This window comes from Rhipicephalus sanguineus, chromosome 5, assembly GCF_013339695.2.
Source record: "Rhipicephalus sanguineus isolate Rsan-2018 chromosome 5, BIME_Rsan_1.4, whole genome shotgun sequence".
In the NCBI taxonomy this organism is placed as follows: Eukaryota; Metazoa; Arthropoda; class Arachnida; order Ixodida; family Ixodidae; genus Rhipicephalus; species Rhipicephalus sanguineus.
This window is the reverse complement of record NC_051180.1, coordinates 137,368,323-137,385,572: the sequence shown is the minus strand read 5'-3', so window position 1 is coordinate 137,385,572 and position 17,250 is coordinate 137,368,323. Positions and strand designations below refer to the sequence as shown.

Genomic DNA, 17,250 nt, shown 5'->3' with positions numbered 1-17,250 from the left:
CAGTGCACGATTGCTAGCGGCGTTTCGAAAACAGATGAGCAACTACGCCACATAAAAGTAACATTTACAGTAACTCTAGGGTGCAGAAAGCTTTAGGGTGCAGGCGCTCGCAGCGACCCGTAGCGGCCGCCGCTACGGTCGTCGAAAATTAAAGGGGGGAGGGGGTAAGGGCACCGGTACCCTCATAGGCGTGCGCAGGGGGGGGGGGGGGCAAGGGGGCGAGAAGGGGGGCGCAAAGTCAGCCCTATACATTGTAGGGGGGGCGAGAAGAGGGGCGCCAAGGCAGCCGCATACATTGACATAATAGGGAGGGGGGCGCTGCGACGAACCTTCGCCCCCCCTGAAGGGGAACCCTGCGCACGCTTATGGGTACCCTGTTCCTCTTAGATCCGACCATGGAATTTTCGTGGTTGTTGCAATTTCATTCCGAGCTGCGTCTTGAGAGGTTCGTGCATGCTCGCGTGCGACTGCAAATCTTTCTAGCCTCTCCAACGCAACATGCCTAAAAAGAAAAAGACAACCTGTTCCATGACGTTATGCAAAAGAACTCGTGCAATGAAAAGGCATCGATTCTCATTCAGAGCTTCTACGGATCCAGTATGCCTGCAAGAGTGGGCGTGAAACATCAAGGGAGGTCCCTCATGTGTACATAAATTTCATTTGACTGTTCGCTGATTCTTACTTTTAATTAATTGTTTTTCTTTTTTATATGCACCTATCTTTTCCTTTCACTGTTTACATTCTGCGCGAAAATATCTGTCTTTGCGTCTCATTCACTGTTCATATTATTTTTGTTCTTGATATAACCGCTATAATTGTCAATGAATATTTCAATCATTGTACTCAAACATTACTGCGTGAAAAAGAATGTTGATCAACAAGAACGGAAACCCCGAATCTCCTACCAGGCAATGCTCCTACATGTTTGTTCTCTACGCCAGCATGTGCCGTTCAGAAGAAGCTAATCTGCCCGCATAGTCTCCAGAGTTTTCTTTTCTTCGTTTTACAATTTATCAGCGCCATGTGTGGCCTACACAACGAGCTTATACCGCAACTACAAAGCTTGGTTTCAACGGGAAACTCCACAGAGCGCAGGCTCACACGCGCGAAAGCACGCCAGCGAGCGGCAGCGCCGTCTGCACGCTGGATCGCGCAATCTTTCCACCTGGCAGGCGCGCTCACGACACTAAGGAGACCTTCCTAGCCCGTATTGGCCGCGAGATCGAGCAGAGTCGCCGCCTGGCGGCTGTTGGTTAAACTGCGCCTAGTGTGGATTGCTCCATGCGTCGTCTGCTAGCCACGTTGTGTTTGCATGTGCGCATACGTCGGGCAGGTGCTCAAAAGGCAGTTTGCTCCTTTGCTTTAGTGCAACTTTAACCGCACGTACGTATGCCTAACACGATGTAAAGTAGCATTTAGCCTTGATCGGCTGTATATGTACTGTAATAATATCAGTGAGTGCACTTCTCGAGAGTGCTGTGTGTGGTCGTCGTACCCTCCGTTCACGAGTCATATCAGTGTAGGTGCCGCTCTGTCGTTCAATTGCATCGCAAAGTGCATTAGGCGTTGCCCGAAAGATGAGAAGTATTAAACCTCATGTGAATATAGCCTTTTAGCAGCTCGGTGGTAAAAAAAGGCTCTCGTGCACTTGCGCGTTGTGGTTAGGTGTATAACTTCGGGACTGTCGTTATGGGTTACGCGACGAGCTTTAGTTGTGTACGGTCCTAGTCCCAATACACAGAAATATTTCTGTCAAGTCACGCCTGACAATTTGGTACCTAAATTGTCCCCTTAAAAGAACAGAAAATGGAATGGCGCGGAAATCGCAAAACTGAGTTGCCTTGCGCAATTTTAACTTGTGGCGAAATTTATACAAAAACACCCGTGTATTTAAATTAAGGTACACGTTAAAGAGCCCTGATGGTCAAAATTAATCCAAACGGCGTGCTTTACATTTATGTCGTAGTAATTGCACGCGAAGCCACATCTTTTTTTCTTTACATTATCTTGAGCGTTTGTTGCGTTTTATAGACTGACGGAAGGCAGCGGACATTATTCGCACGAAAAACGTACTTTGGTCCCGTGAAATAGCCGGGCCTTTTTTTCATTACTGTCGTGCAAGTAATTAATCGAAGAAAGTTCCGAGCTGTACAGTCACCTTTGTGTACCGTTACTGGAATAAAAACAAGCGTGTGCGTGTTAAACGTCCCCGTAGCGCTAAAGGGCTGCCAGCCACGTAGCTTTCCTCAGTAAACCTATCAACTGTCCTTCATTTCATGAAGAATTGAGTAAGAAATGCGGATGAATATTTGAGCACGCAGTGCACGAAGTCCTATTTGAACTCATCGTGCAGGAATACGGGCTTTCTTATTGTTGGGGGGTATCCAGATGAACAAGAAGTAAATAATTCAGTCGCGCTACAGCAGTGCGTATAGTACGTGGAACACAAGCTAAACATGTGCAAATAAAACAAGAAAACGTCATCCATTGCGAAAACGCCGACTGTTGCCGAAGGCGGGCTACCGATTCGTTGGCAGAATGCGCTCTCTCACAAGTAATACTAACGTTCGGCGCGCTTCGTGCATTAATTCGGGAATGAAGAGCGCACATATTACCAGAAAGATGGAGTCAACGTATTTTGTTTGCCGGAAATCGGATCAAATCGCTCACAACGAAGCGCTTGCGTGCGTGTCTATACGCGCCGACAACCGCCCATCCACACTAGCGCGGCGACGGTGCTGCCACCTGTAGACCGACCTCGCGGCGAATAGTTCTGCGTTCGTGTGATCGTCGTGCCGAATTCTGTTTGTGCGGTCGACTTTTAACGTGCTGCCACGCATTGTGTGTATTGTGTGTTGTATTTCGTGGTTATTGACGTAAGCGCAAGTATACGAGGTACCAGGCAAATAGTCACCAGATGCCGACCGTGCGACTTCAATCTCTGCGACTGCTTTGTTCGGTGTGACCGACGGACGCGATTCACAGTTTTGAAGAACACCTTCTTCAAATGTTTCCGCACGTCAGTGAGTAGCAGCGCCGCAATCCTTTGTCGACGACGCGTTCTGTGGCCCTGGAAAATGCCTTTACGCTCGGGGACGGCCGGTAGCTCGGCGATTCCTCGCTTGGCGCACCATTGAAAACCGGCGGTCATCCAGCAGTGTACGCTGCCAGCGTATTTTTTATTGCCAGAGGTAAGTGAACGTTACGCTTCGTACATTGTGAGTTATTGTTATTGTAGTACGCCTTGTCGCCGTAGTCGTCGTAGTAGTCACAGCTGCCTGTTTTCAGGGGAGGCTATACCATGGATAAGTAAAACTACCGGCAAATAATTGTCTCCGCGCTAAGTGCCGGCGCTCGTCGCTTGACGGCCGGCCGCTCGCGAAAGCAAACTGCCGGTTAAACCACAACCAGACAACTCTGTTGCCGTCACGGCGTGCGTTTTCAGACATGGCGACGGCGTGGGTCTAAATGCTGGCACTTTTTGCTTGACGGCCGCTCGCGAAATGAAACTCGCAAATACCGGTGGTGCCGGCGCTCGTCGCTTGACGGCCGGCCGCAAAAGCAAACTGCCGGCCAAACCAGAACCGGACAACTGTTGCCGTCACGGCGTGCGTTTTCGGATGTGGCGACGGCGTGGGGAAGTCAAACTACCGGCATATAATTGTTCTCTCACTAAATGCCGGCATCTTCGCTTGACGGCCACTCGCGAAATGACACTCGGCAAATACACCCGTGCCGGCAAAGCGCTTTTTGCCTCAGGATTCCGGCATTAACCACGTGACTACAGCCGGCCAATGAGGAGACACTGCCGGCCAAGTTCCGCTCGCGCAATTCAGCCGGATGCCGGGCGAATATCCACTCCCGTAGTGTTATGAAGTTTTGGTAATTAGCTCGCTTGCACGCACTGCTCTACGCTAATATTTGCTGAAAGGAGACAACATTTTTGTCAGGCTCACCATTGTCATGCGTTTTATGCATGTCTCTTGACAAATTACTTGGAGTAACGCCGTGAAACCGAAGCTTCAACATCCATTTCGTTCGCACGAGCTCTGAAGGAATAATCATCAGCCACCGTGTGAATCGTGAATCGGTACAGTGGGAGAAATAAAGTGTATTTAGGGATGTTTTCTTTAGGCGTGCATTTTATTTGTCATTAAGTAACGTGACCCTCAAAAGCGTTTAGGTTAGCATTCTTGGACATTGCTTATCATCTTTCAAGCAATAGATAACATAGATTTGCTAAAAATGCAATTTCTGCAGCATGACATTGTATTTTGTTCAGTTGGTTTGCCCCATTTTTATCTTTTATGCACGTTGACCTAATTTGACAAGCCGTACTTTCAGCTGAATTTTCAATTGCTTTTAGCACTATCTGTGCATCCGTGTATTGAAGTCCCACCTCTCATCGCATAATAATAGCTTGTGAAGAACAACGCTTGTCTTGAATTAGCCATTTATCAGAGCTCTTCCTCCCTCCTCAAAGGGCAAGGTGCTGCTGGCACACCTGGTTCGGCTTTTCTTAACCTTTTTTTTAATGCTGAAGTTTTTTGCAACGTACTGCAGGTAGCAAACAGCAGTGCCACAACAAACAGTGGAGTGCTGACCATGCAGTCCAGAAGGTGGCTGAGGCAAGTATGCTATAGGAGGTGCTTATTCAGGCAGAAGAAATAAGCATCTGTAGCCAACGTAAAGGTATGTACAAAGTTCCATTTAATGAAGAAGAATCTTGTTTTGAGCTAGTCATGTCGAAGGGAAACAATGAGCGCTAGATAATTGAGATGGAAATGCAGAGTAACAATGTTATGTATGCCAGCAACCAACTTAAATTTATTCATGCAAAAGGGTTATTTCCAACTGGTTCATTTGGGGGAAGAGCCCACAGTTTCCACGAATGGGCATACCTGGTAGCCGTTGCACAACCTGTTACTGTGTTTTCGCACTCATTATTATGTGCCACTTACTCTTGTGACGTTCCGCCAAGGTGAAATTACTTCACATAAACAGCAGCGAGAAGGCTCTTGCTAGCCAGTTCAATTAAGACAGCGTTACCGTAGCTTTTAGTTCCAGTAAACCAGCTAAGCTGTATAGAAGAGCGTACTCCATGTTTGTCACCATGGACAGTGCATTTTGCCTGGGAACATGGCTTAGTTTTGAAAAGGAAATGTTGCCTTTCTGTAAAACGTGGTACTGGGAAATGGCATTGTGCCAAAAATATTAAGGTTTATGACTTCTTGCAGCACGCATTGTTGTACAGGGATGTTAGCGTTTTCATAAATGCAATGCATGGTGCCTGAAGAATATAGCGGCCCACTTTAAAATTTATAACTTCATGATTTCAGTATCTGGGACAGACTTTACTGTATACGGTTTGTTTCTGGAAAGCTTCAACCTATCTTGCAATTCTTCAAGGCCAATACTGAATTTGCTGTGTACATTTGGCTGCACATTCTCATCACTTATGCTAAACAACAGGCTTGAGTGATGTGTGGAATTCTTGTCAATCTATTTTATTGATTACCTCGGACGATCTATTCTGCTTCCCACAGTTATTGGGTGCTTTGTGTGCATGTGCTATGCATGCTAGAAAGGAAAACAGGGAATGCAGCTGGCAGCATCAACGAGTACAATGCCCATAGGCTATTATGAGGTGCGAAATGTTGCCACTGCTTGAATTTACATTATGTGTGCATGGTACAGCTGATTGTGTAATTTAGCACTTTCCAGCTACTTACGCAGTTGGAGCAAATGTCGATCATGTTTACTGTGGTATGGCACGGCCACCAAGTTTGTGCATTCTGCATACCAGGAAACCTGACACGAAGCAATGTATTGCTGTGATGGCAGCTAAGTGAGAACGAATGAGTTTGTCTTCTCTGTAGGTTTGTCAATACCATTACAGAGGCTTGTTAAGTGCATTCAAGCGGCTTTAGCATGCACTTGCAGCTACAGAGCCAGTAAAGGCAGCCAATTTCATCATCAGAGTTCACTCTGCAAATCCCACTTTCCATAAAGGGCATTGTTTTGTGATAGCTTAAGGTCAAAACTTGCTCAATGAAACAGTTCTTGGTGTCTGACATTACATGAATTATGATAATTGTTATATCTCATGTGAAATTATGCCATTGTTTTTTTTTCATATTCTTACTTTGCATACACACTTTACGACTGCACCCTCCCCAACCGAATCTTTACTAGTGCTACATTCTGTTATGGGTGAAACCAATTATTGAACTAAAACCAGGCCAAGGAAAGCAGTATGATGCCCTGTAATGTAGGAGGATGCCACTATTGCAGTGTTTAGTCTAGAGCTGAATTTAATGAGAAAGGGCAGCAATGTAGGTCATCTGTCGATATTTGCAGACCATAATTGTGTTGTGGTCATTTTGTTATCGCAGGAAGCATCTTCAAAAGGCAGTGCTACAAGGATGTGAGCAGCAGTTTCCCTTCAACGAATGGGTCAAACTCATGGAAGCCACGTGCCTGCTGCTTCTGGCCTACACAAACATGCAGCCACCATAGTAAAGTTCTTGCAAAGGTGTGAGACATCCCTATGCTGCATGGATTGAGCATGTTATTGCCTGTTTTTTATAGCTTATCGTAATATGTCTACAAGTGTACTTCCTTCTAGTGTATATTTACATTCTCTTAAAGGGCCAGTCAGCAGGCTCCGACTTCTTTTTTTTACACCTCCCAAACAAGCTCGCTAATTCGTACAGAGGGCCGCAGGAATCACATTGTGCGAATGTCAGACACTCCACTTCTAAAAACAATAACCGCACCTCCTGCGCAGCTCAAACCTGCAAGATCAACTGTGGGCCATCCAGCAAGCCCGTGAGGCGGCGAGGAGACAGGGTCTCCGGTCCTCCTCGGGGGCGGCCTAGGCCCAGGCCACGAATTTGCCGGAGTTCCGAATAAAGTTGTTACCACCTCCTCTTCAGCGCTTGACCAGACCTCTTTGCTAGCGAAGTGGTGTAATGTTGCCTATGACCAACATTAAGTAACGCTGACTGCTGAATAGTCCTCTGCAATACGAAACTACATTTTGGCTTTGTGATGATGCAGTATCTGTGGTTGTCACAAGTGTTGCGAATTGGTTTATCTCGCCAGTGCTTTGACTGTGCTTCCTCACCGCACCGCTCTGGCACAGTGGCACACCGAGGAAGCCCCTCTTCAGGATGGTCAGGCTGAGCGAGAAACTGAAACCAGCTGGAATGTTTGTTCTGTCCCCTGTGGCTTCATTATTACACCACTTAATCAAAAAATTAATGTGACAACATGTTCACATTGTACAAGCGTGCAGTTGTCACAAATTTTAGACTCCGGGGTTGTTTAGGGGCCCTTTAGCCTTAAATTATGAATGATAAATTCACACGTCACGTGGTTTTCTTGCTCTATTTTTTGCAATGCTGATTTTTAAAATAGCATGTCAGCTTCTGTGAGTGGTAATTTATAAATTTATCATACAAAACATCCTGCTATATTCAACAAGTGTTGTTATAGATTTTCATGGCACCAGAGCCACCCGGTTTTTGCCGTGTGGCAGCTACATCGAAGTTCATTGCTATGCTGCTTTGTTTAACTGATATCTTTTCAATCAATGCGTTTCACAGTCCAGGGTGTTTGGTGTATTTGCATCTTGATGTGTTTAATATCGTACAAGTGATGGATTTTTTTCTGTCTTCTAGTGTTTACTTTGCAGCTATTTAACTGTGGTTCTCAGGGGCATATCTAGACAGGAACATCAATTCTGCTAAGCTTTGGTTCGAAAAGAGACGCTGAACAGGAGTTCCTTAGGTGCATGCCCTGAGCACGAGCCCTTTGGATTACAGAAATATCTAAACTGCATAATGTCTGCAGCTCCTTGCTTAATTGCATGTCTTTCTTCAACCTACAGCTCTTTCCATAATCCTTAACATTAACCTACATTACCAAGTGAACATCCCCCGCTGCAATACAGTGGTTATAATGGTCAGCTGCTGATCTGAACTGTGCGAGTTCGATCCTTGATGGAGTGGTTGCACTTTCGGTGGAGGTGCAAATCGTAGAGGTTCCTGTGCTTTTAATTTCACGTTTACATACAGAACCCCATTGTTATTATTACATCAGCAAGTGGACAGAGTGGTAATTCTAGATTGTATACATATTTAGTATAACAGACAGCTGAGCTGGTTGATAGGTATTCATGTTAAAAAGGCAGGGCATGCAAACATGGACCAAGAGAGAAACCAAGACACCACTAACGCCAACTGGAAAGGTGGACAGTGGCACAAAATAAAGTAGACACAGAAACTTATCTGTGCATGCCCAGGCAAGAGGCGATACCTATCAATCTGGCACGCGTGATAGTCTACGTGAGAGATAACTGCTCAAGTATTTGATTTCTTCTTTATGCTAGTTAATCGACGGTTCGCTCTATCGTGCACTGCCATTATTGATATGCCAGGCCTCGACAATTGGATGCATTTCTTCATTCATGTGCTTGTACAAAACTGCATTCATCGAATTTTGGCGTGCATTTACGCTCTCGACAATGTAAAGGTAGATTAGGTGATGAGCCTCCAGTTAGTGATCTCAGCATTTTAGGTGTCTTGACTCTCTTGTGTCCATGTTTGCATGCCCCATCTTTTTAACATGTATTCATATAGTGCGTAAGAGAAATAGGTTATCTAGTGAGTTATTTGGAAAGTAAGTTTAGGGCGAACACCAATATAGCAGTGTAAATTAAATTTAAGCGATGAATGCATCGGGCTGGATTAGGAACGATATAATGGCGAAATATAGCCGCTTGCTCTTTGCTTATACTTGTCTCAGTTTCTTGTCTCGTATGCTTTGACAATGACCAGGTGTCGTGTTGGATGCTACTAATTGGTTATGAGCTATACATAGACAAAGCAGCGGCTGTTTGGATGCTTTTTAAACAGCTACATTATGGGGAGAGAAAAGTTAATTTGGGTTATGTGAGGCATGCTAAAAAAGTCGACTTGTTTCTGATGTTTTTGTTTTCCTGGCAGACATTCTACACGAACTTGCCCAAAGGCGGAAGGAAGGCACGCACAGATGGACACACAGAAATCATGGGGCTGCCGTAGAAGCTGTGAATGAGCATTAACCTGTGAGTATGTGTCTTAAACATTTTGCTGAAGCCTTTTATTTTGGCTGAACATTCTTATCGATGCTTTGTATTCCCTGAATTGTAGTGCAATATTGTTACACCCTGTTGCTTTCACAACAGAGCTCTTTAGTCTGGTACAAGGCCCCAAAAGTTCGACCTAAATGACCAAATTGTGGCAGCCAGTTGTTTCCACAATTAATGCATTAGTGTAAAAAAACGCAATAGACGGAGCACAAGAAAAAGGAAGACACAAACAGTGCTGTGCTCGTGTGCTCAGTCTTCTGCACTGCTTTGTTTATGCTCTGTCATACCAACACACACAAGCATCCATTTTAGCTTTATGTAGTAGTCCAGCTCATACACTTGGTAACGTTCTCCAACAGCAGGATTACCGGATATCTGGCTTGTGAAGTCAATCTAAAGTGCATGCCTGTTCGTGTAGACTTGTGTGTATCCACCATTGAGATGGAAATGCAGCTGTGTTTTAATATTTTAGCCAGTATAGCTCGTGAATGGAATTTGGAGCTGTGACAGCAACAGTTTTAGAGGGGGCGAGTTACTAAATTATTGTAGACTTGTGTGCATCCACCATTGAGATGGAAATTCAGCTGTGTTTTAATATTTTAGCCAGTATAGCTCGTGAATGAAATTTGGAGCTGTGACAGCAACACTTTTAGAGGGGGCGAGTTACCAAATTATTGTAGACTTGTGTGCATCCACCATTGAGATGGAAATTCAGCTGTGTTTTAATATTTTAGCCAGTATAGCTCGTGAATGGAATTTGGAGCTGTGACAGCAACACTTTTAGAGGGGGCGAGTTACTAAATTATTGTAGACTTGTGTGCATCCACCATTGAGATGGAAATTCAGCTGTGTTTTAATATTTTAGCCAGTATAGCTCGTGAATGGAATTTGGAGCTGTGACAGCAACACTTTTAGAGGGGGCGAGTTACTAAATTATTGTAGACTTGTGTGCATCCACCATTGAGATGGAAATTCAGCTGTGTTTTAATATTTTAGCCAGTATAGCTCGTGAATGGAATTTGGAGCTGTGACAGCAACACTTTTAGAGGGGGCGAGTTACTAAATTATTGTAGACTTGTGTGCATCCACCATTGAGATGGAAATTCAGCTGTGTTTTAATATTTTAGCCAGTATAGCTCGTGAATGGAATTTGGAGCTGTGACAGCAACACTTTTAGAGGGGGCGAGTTACTAAATTATTGTAGACTTGTGTGCATCCACCATTGAGATGGAAATTCAGCTGTGTTTTAATATTTTAGCCAGTATAGCTCGTGAATGGAATTTGGAGCTGTGACAGCAACACTTTTAGAGGGGGCGAATTACTAAATTATTGTAGACTTGTGTGCATCCACCATTGAGATGGAAATTCAGCTGTGTTTTAATATTTTAGCCAGTATAGCTCGTGAATGGAATTTGGAGCTGTGACAGCAACACTTTTAGAGGGGGCGAGTTACTAAATTATTGTAGACTTGTGTGCATCCACCATTGAGATGGAAATTCAGCTGTGTTTTAATATTTTAGCCAGTATAGCTCGTGAATGGAATTTGGAGCTGTGACAGCAACACTTTTAGAGGGGGCGAGTTACTAAACTATTGTGTATTTCTCGATGTTTGCATGTTATAAAACCAAAGCTGGTTAAAATTAGTCCAGATTTTACGCTATTTCTTAGCATATGACCTTCCGTACTGTTCGAAGGCATTGAACCATATGAAATGCTTTGTGCCTTTGTGTGTGTGCCGAAGGTTAGGAGTCATTATACTAGAGATAGATAAAAATAGGTCAGAGGTTAAAGTAAATTTTTCGCAATCAACTTCTTCAGAGCAGGGTTTTGAAGTAATTTAGCAATACAAGCAGATTAGTGCTTCGTTTTAGTGTCTGACATTGCACACTGTTTTATTTTAGTACCTATTTGGGTCATTTCACGTCAGTGTGCCAGGTCGTTTTTTGACCATTTCCAATATTTTGTAAAACTGGTGCTGTTATGTTTCAGTGTGGGAAGTAGTCATTCAAGCGTTATTTTCGGGGAAAGAATTGCATGATGCAGCAAAGACCTTTCAAACTTAGCACGCAGAAATGAAGCTGTGTCAGCCAAATTAATTGACACATGGTTATTGCGTCGAGCTATTACTACAAAGCATTTGTTTCTTTAGCATAGTCACCAATCTTTCATGACTATGATAGTCGAATTTATGTTGATTTCAATTTATGGTATTTGCAGTCGTGAGGAAACATTGCAAAATGCACCATTTTTAAGTATATTGTAAAAAAGACTGAATGTTTCATGTGAAATATATTCACAGTATGTGTTCAGTGCATATACCAAGGGTTGAAAATGCTGCTGGCAAAAAGAAGCAAAAATGTCTTCAAAATTGACACTTGGAAGAAGTAGTGTTTGAACCCATATTGCGGGATCTCTTTCACTGTGTAGCAATCCCAGCTAAAATGTTGCCTACACATCATAGTGTGCTTTCCTTGTGCGATAATTTAGACAAAGTTTTTAAGGTGTAATATTATCTTCAAGCGAAAAATAATTTTTTCAAATGAAAACTAACAAGGCTGTGGGAAGTTTCTTGGAGCTTTGCCTTCACTGCACAGCACATCATTGTTCTTGCATGGTATTTCCGACAGAAGTATTGCTTAAATCTGCAACATTTAGACTTGCACTATATGAGCACAGGGGCACCCGCGTGAATCCTGTGCCAGTGTGCTGTGCAGCGAAGGTCAAGGAATGAGACTGTGCAGGCTAGGGATTATTCACTTCAGTAAATTTTTCCTTGCTTACAACCAAGCAGTATATATTTTTTTTAAATGGAATATAAATTGCCAGCAAAGTATACCACACAATAATGTCTTGGCGACATTTCTGTTTGGAATGCTACATAGCAAAAGCTAAGCTGCAATATGGGTCAAAAGCTATTTTTTTTCCGACTGTTACAGTTTGGGTGGAACGTTTCTGATTATTTTGTTTTCATAGTAGTTTTATGACAAAGTGGATATCTATTTACTTATTTATTTATTACTTGACAATACTGCTGACCTCAGTAAGCAGTACTGCAAAGTGGGCTACAGGGATAAGTTACACATAAAATGATCGTGCTAAGCAAAAACAGGAGCATAACATATACAAAACACAAGATAAACCAAGAACATCTATACAACAGTCTTAAGGAAAATGATAAGGGAACAGCACAAAATACAAAGGCAATGAACTTTAGAAATCAACCTTCGGTATTCCATACGAAAGAATTAGTCTTTCTCCTGATAAATGTTAACATTAGAACTTCAGCATTTTGCAGTGTTTCCTTATGGCTGAAAAAATGTAATTTGAAATGCAAATTAGTAAACTATTTTAGCCATGAAACACTGCCACCCTCAGATTAAAGAAAGAAATATTCTGCATTAAAACGGGAACAAACAGCGCTGGACATGGGATGAAGAAAGAACAATAGACGAGGGTGCTGTCGCCCTCGTCTACCTTTTTTTCCGTCCCGTGCCCAGCGCTGTTTGTTCCCGTTGTAATCATGTACTAACCAGCCCAGTTAGGTGCTCTCCTGAAATATTTTGCTCTAATTGCTCAAAGCAATAACTTTGTATAAGTTATCTTGCATGACGCAGTTTCACATCTGTAGATGGATGGATGCTATGTGTGTTCCCTTTAAAGCGAAGCATTGACATGCAAGTGGCCAAGCTCAATTTTTGAACTGGCTTAATGCCTTTCCTACCTGAATTAAATTTCTTTCCTTAAAAAAACTTATAATAGGTAGCTTATTTTTCGGCATTGTACATAAAGACCCTGCAAGTTTGTTTTTGGCTGTTCTCGCTGCTTTTCCACTACCAATCCTCCATCTGTCTTTTACTGATTTCTCTTGTGGATGTGTTCATCTTTATCAAGCTTTCTCTAAGCCTAGGGCTTCATGAGAGCTAGTTCCCAACACGCACATGGGTGGACATTTTTACATTTATTTAAAAGGTGGTCCGTCGTTTCCATATCTCTCTCACAACCAGTGCATGTGACGCCTACTTACTGGATCTCACTTTATGACTGCATATTCTAAGACAAGATTAACTCGCTTCAGACATTGCACTAGCTTATCATATGCTTCCCTCCTTACTTCGTCCTTATTCTTGCAATAGTTACTCACAGCTTTTCATTTTTAGCATTTGCTATCCATTAAATCATCTCCACCTCTCTGACATTGCACCTAACGCTTATCGTGCATAAAGTTTAATGCATGCTCTCAGCATCACGAAATTTCGTCCTGGAAATTATCACTTGACTACAGGTATGATCTTTTTAGCAGCATGATCTTTTTCAACAGCAAAGGAGTTCGCTAAAAAACCACCTTTTATACTTAAAATGGGGATGACTAATTCCATACCTCGTTTATTAAAGTTAACCTCTTTCAATTTCCTTACGCTTGTTCTTTGTGTTGTGCTTGCCTCATGGTTTGCAGTCTTTATGGATCTGGTATATTTAAAGAGTTGAATAGCCGGTCACCTGCTTATGACACTGCAGCTTAAGCATTGCACCCACTATCATTGCCATAATAGCATTTGGTACAGTAGAGGTTTGTAATGAATGTAACAAGATGTACAGCTCATGAAATAATTGTTGAACAACGAATGTTGTTGGAGCTAGTGATTCAACAAGAGGACTCGTCTTTAGAGGGGCAACGAATTGCATCAAGGTTGCTGCAACAACTTAGACACATCAATTTGTTGAAACATTGGCTCCAACAACACGCTTTGTTCAATGGTTTGACATTCATTCAAGCCGCCATCTTCAGCTCAACTTTTGTCGCGTTAAGATGTACAGGATATACAACTGTCGTGTTGTTTTCTGATAGAATTCAAGAGCTATTGACAGCAAGCCTTGCTTCTCAATTTAATTCTCATCCTTTACGTTTACGCTTTAATCTTTGTCATCTTCAGCCTTATTATATGTGCACTGCAGCAGTAGCCCATCGCAGTGGTCTACAATTTGCCTCGCCTTGTGCGAGCTGATTCCATTTTACACATGCGCAATTCTTCATTTCTTCACCCACATAACTCTCGGCAGCATTAAGTACAAAAATTGTAACTGTTAAGACTTCAGCTTCAACATCATGACAATAATTGAATAGAATTGGTAATGCATGTAAATAAATACTCTTGCAGTTAGAACGTAGTGTGTTTAACCCTGAATTCTTGTGTACTATAGCAATAAGTCTTCGTGAAATCATGCTGCTTGTTCTTCATATAATCAGAACGAGTCCAGAAATATCTGCAAAATACCGTTTCTGCTTTTTTGATTTCTGAAACAGTGATGCTAAGGGAGGCCACGTGCACATGCACCATGGCAATGTTTAAATGTGTATAAATTCTGAACATTGCTGTTGCTCTAGGTGTTTTCTTTTACTTCCTTTTCAGACGTACAGAAAGGAGCGAAGTGGAGCTGTCCATGGGCCGTGCACACAGTTTCATAAGCGGGCTTGCAACACTTTTGACAAATATGTTCCTGAATACATCTGCCAAAGTGGCATTTAAAGAAGCATGTAGTAGTGTACTTCACTGTTTATTTGGCATGAAGCAGCAGGTATGCTTCCGTCATCAGCAAGTTCACACAATACAGTGCATCTACACATGGCATGCTACCCCCACATCTACCAGCTCAGGATGTGTAGCTTGATTGTAAAATGTTTACTTTGACTTAACACAACAATTATTAACAAAATGACATGAAAGTTTTGCCACCTATGCAGGCGACATTCTCAGTATACGCTGCCAAATATAAGCGGAGTTTGACCAGTCCATTAGTCGCACATTTCCTTGTAAACATCTCGTAGAGGGCCGCTGTTGTTGTTGCAAGCCAATGCGCCGTGATGAATGAACCATGATTCCAAAATTTTTCTTTTCCTCCGACCTTTGTACACGAGGTAGCATCGTCGAATTGATTAGGTCAAAGTTATGCCTTGTCATTCAGCAGCGTTCAACAAGCTCCGTCCTAGAACATGTTGCATGGGTGGTTTTCGCAACATCCTCTTTGTGTTCTTTAACCTTCGATTACCTTCTTCAACCCATTTCGCCTATGCAACTTGTGTTGCAATCCCCACATTGTACTTTGTAGATGATCCCGCTCTAATCTTCGGCGGTGTTTGTGTATACCTTGTCCTTAGGACATGTGTTCACAAAGCCCAAAGACCGCACACCTGCGGATGATTAGAGCAGGGTACTCTACAGAGTACGTTGTGGTGTTCACGACACCACTTACATCGGCGAATCGGGCAGGAAAATGCCAAAGACGTTCAAAGAACACAAAGTGGGAATGTTGCTAAAGCCACTCATGGAGCGCATTTTAAGACAGCTTGTTGAATACTGCTAGACGACAGGTTATAGCTTTGACCTTAACAATGCAACGATGCTGGCTCAGGAGCAAAGGTGGAGGAAAACTATTGGAATTATGGTTCATGCGTCATGAAGCATCTGCTTGAAACAACAACCACAGATCCATACCGAACGTGTACGTGGACGTATGTGGCTAGTGGACTGGTCGACCTCCGCTCACTTGTTGCCAGCGTATACCGAGACTGCCACCTGCATAGGTGGCAAAGCTTCTATGGGATTTTATGGTGCAGTTGTGGTACAAAACCATTATTTTGCATTAAGGCAAATGTGCCGTATTATATTGGACAGTACAGGCAGACCATTCTTTAGTATCTTAACGTAGGAGGTACGTAAGAAGACCTTCTTTCAAGGAAATTGTTTTATTCTGGTCACGGAACAGTGTTCTCATTCAAACAAAGTGACGGAGTGCTCTGTTTTATCTGTGGTAACGAAAGCACTTCGTAAGAAGACTCCTTTTTAGAGAAATCGTTTAATTCGGATCGCGGAAAAGTGCTCGGCACCGCTATACCTTCAGCTTTGTCCGTGTTTAGGGGCCAGATTTTTTGCAGTGTACTACACTTGCAAAAACACGTCGATCCACCTCGTAACACTTGGCTCAAAGCCATAAAATACAGCATATAAGTACTAGCTGACTGCTTCACATCAAACCGATTCCCACAACGCGTGGTATCTGCCGAATTTTCCTGGCTAATGGATGGCACTACGACAATACACAGAACTCTCAAAATTTGCACTCATTGGTATTATTACAATGCATATGCAGCCGAGCAAGGCCAAATTCTTCTGTGCATCGTGTAGGAATACGTACAAGCAGTTAAACTTGCGCTAAGATAACGGAACAAACCGCCCTTCGAGGATATGCATGACGTACGCGCACATGAAAACACGACGTCGCTAGCAGCCGACGCAGGGAGCAATCCACACTAGGCGCGCTTCAGTTAGTAGCCGCCATGCGGCGACGCTGCTCGATCTCGACGCCAATAGCGCTCGACTTTCCACTGTACTGAAATATTTCGGCGGGGCCTGCTAAAACTGCGCGAGGATGGCCGCTTATTCTACGAGGAAACAGAGGTGCCCCCCCAAGACGTAAGGAGCCATCGCTGGCGCCTCCCTTATCGTCAATCCTCAATTTCCCGGATTTGGGGACAGTGACCGATGTGCCGCCACAGTGTCTCGGTAGGGATCTTCTCCCTGACTCTCCTCTGATGATCCGTCTGGCTCTGTTGTGTATGTTGCCTTAAGCACCCTTAGTCTGTCGCGTCCGTCCTTTGAGGACGTTAAGAAAAATGAAGCCTATTCGAATCTCAAGTGAAGTGAGTTGCTAGCTTTGTGAGCAGTCGCCCAGCACATTAAGCAGGCATAGCCCTCCGGTGGCAGCACGCCAAATCTCTCGGTCCGTCTGGTACCAAAACGGTGCCATTCATCTAGACTGGAATTTTGGAAAGACGTCGTGACTTAATGTAATGTGGAGCCGTGCTGCTTACGTAAAGATGTGATAGTGCGGAAACGCTTTCGTAGCCTCCTGAAAAGGTATGACTTTTAAGAAAAACACCCAAACCGTTGATCAAGGAGTTTTTTTTTTCTTGATGCAAATGCTTGCGATAGATCATGTAACTTCAGAGGGAGGTGCACGCACTCTTCTATCTTGAAAGAAACTACCCTGTACTTCTTTTTCGACTAGAGCGTACACCAATTGAATTGAACTAAGATTACCTTAAAGACATTCCCTTA

The 17,250-nt window shown here is 43.4% G+C and overlaps 1 long non-coding RNA gene across 2 annotated transcripts; it reads left to right on the top strand.

Annotated features, from left to right (window-relative positions):
* Nucleotides 1-2,977: 2,977 nt before the first annotated feature.
* On the top strand, nucleotides 2,978-15,011 carry LOC125758459 (uncharacterized). 2 transcript variants are annotated; one of them, XR_007416093.1, is made up of 5 exons: nucleotides 2,978-3,191; nucleotides 4,564-4,692; nucleotides 6,396-6,535; nucleotides 9,012-9,112; nucleotides 14,545-15,011. It is a non-coding gene; the product is annotated as an uncharacterized LOC125758459 (long non-coding RNA). The 2 variants fall into 2 exon arrangements; XR_007416094.1 differs by having other exon boundaries at nucleotides 9,012-9,116.
* Nucleotides 15,012-17,250: the final 2,239 nt, after the last annotated feature.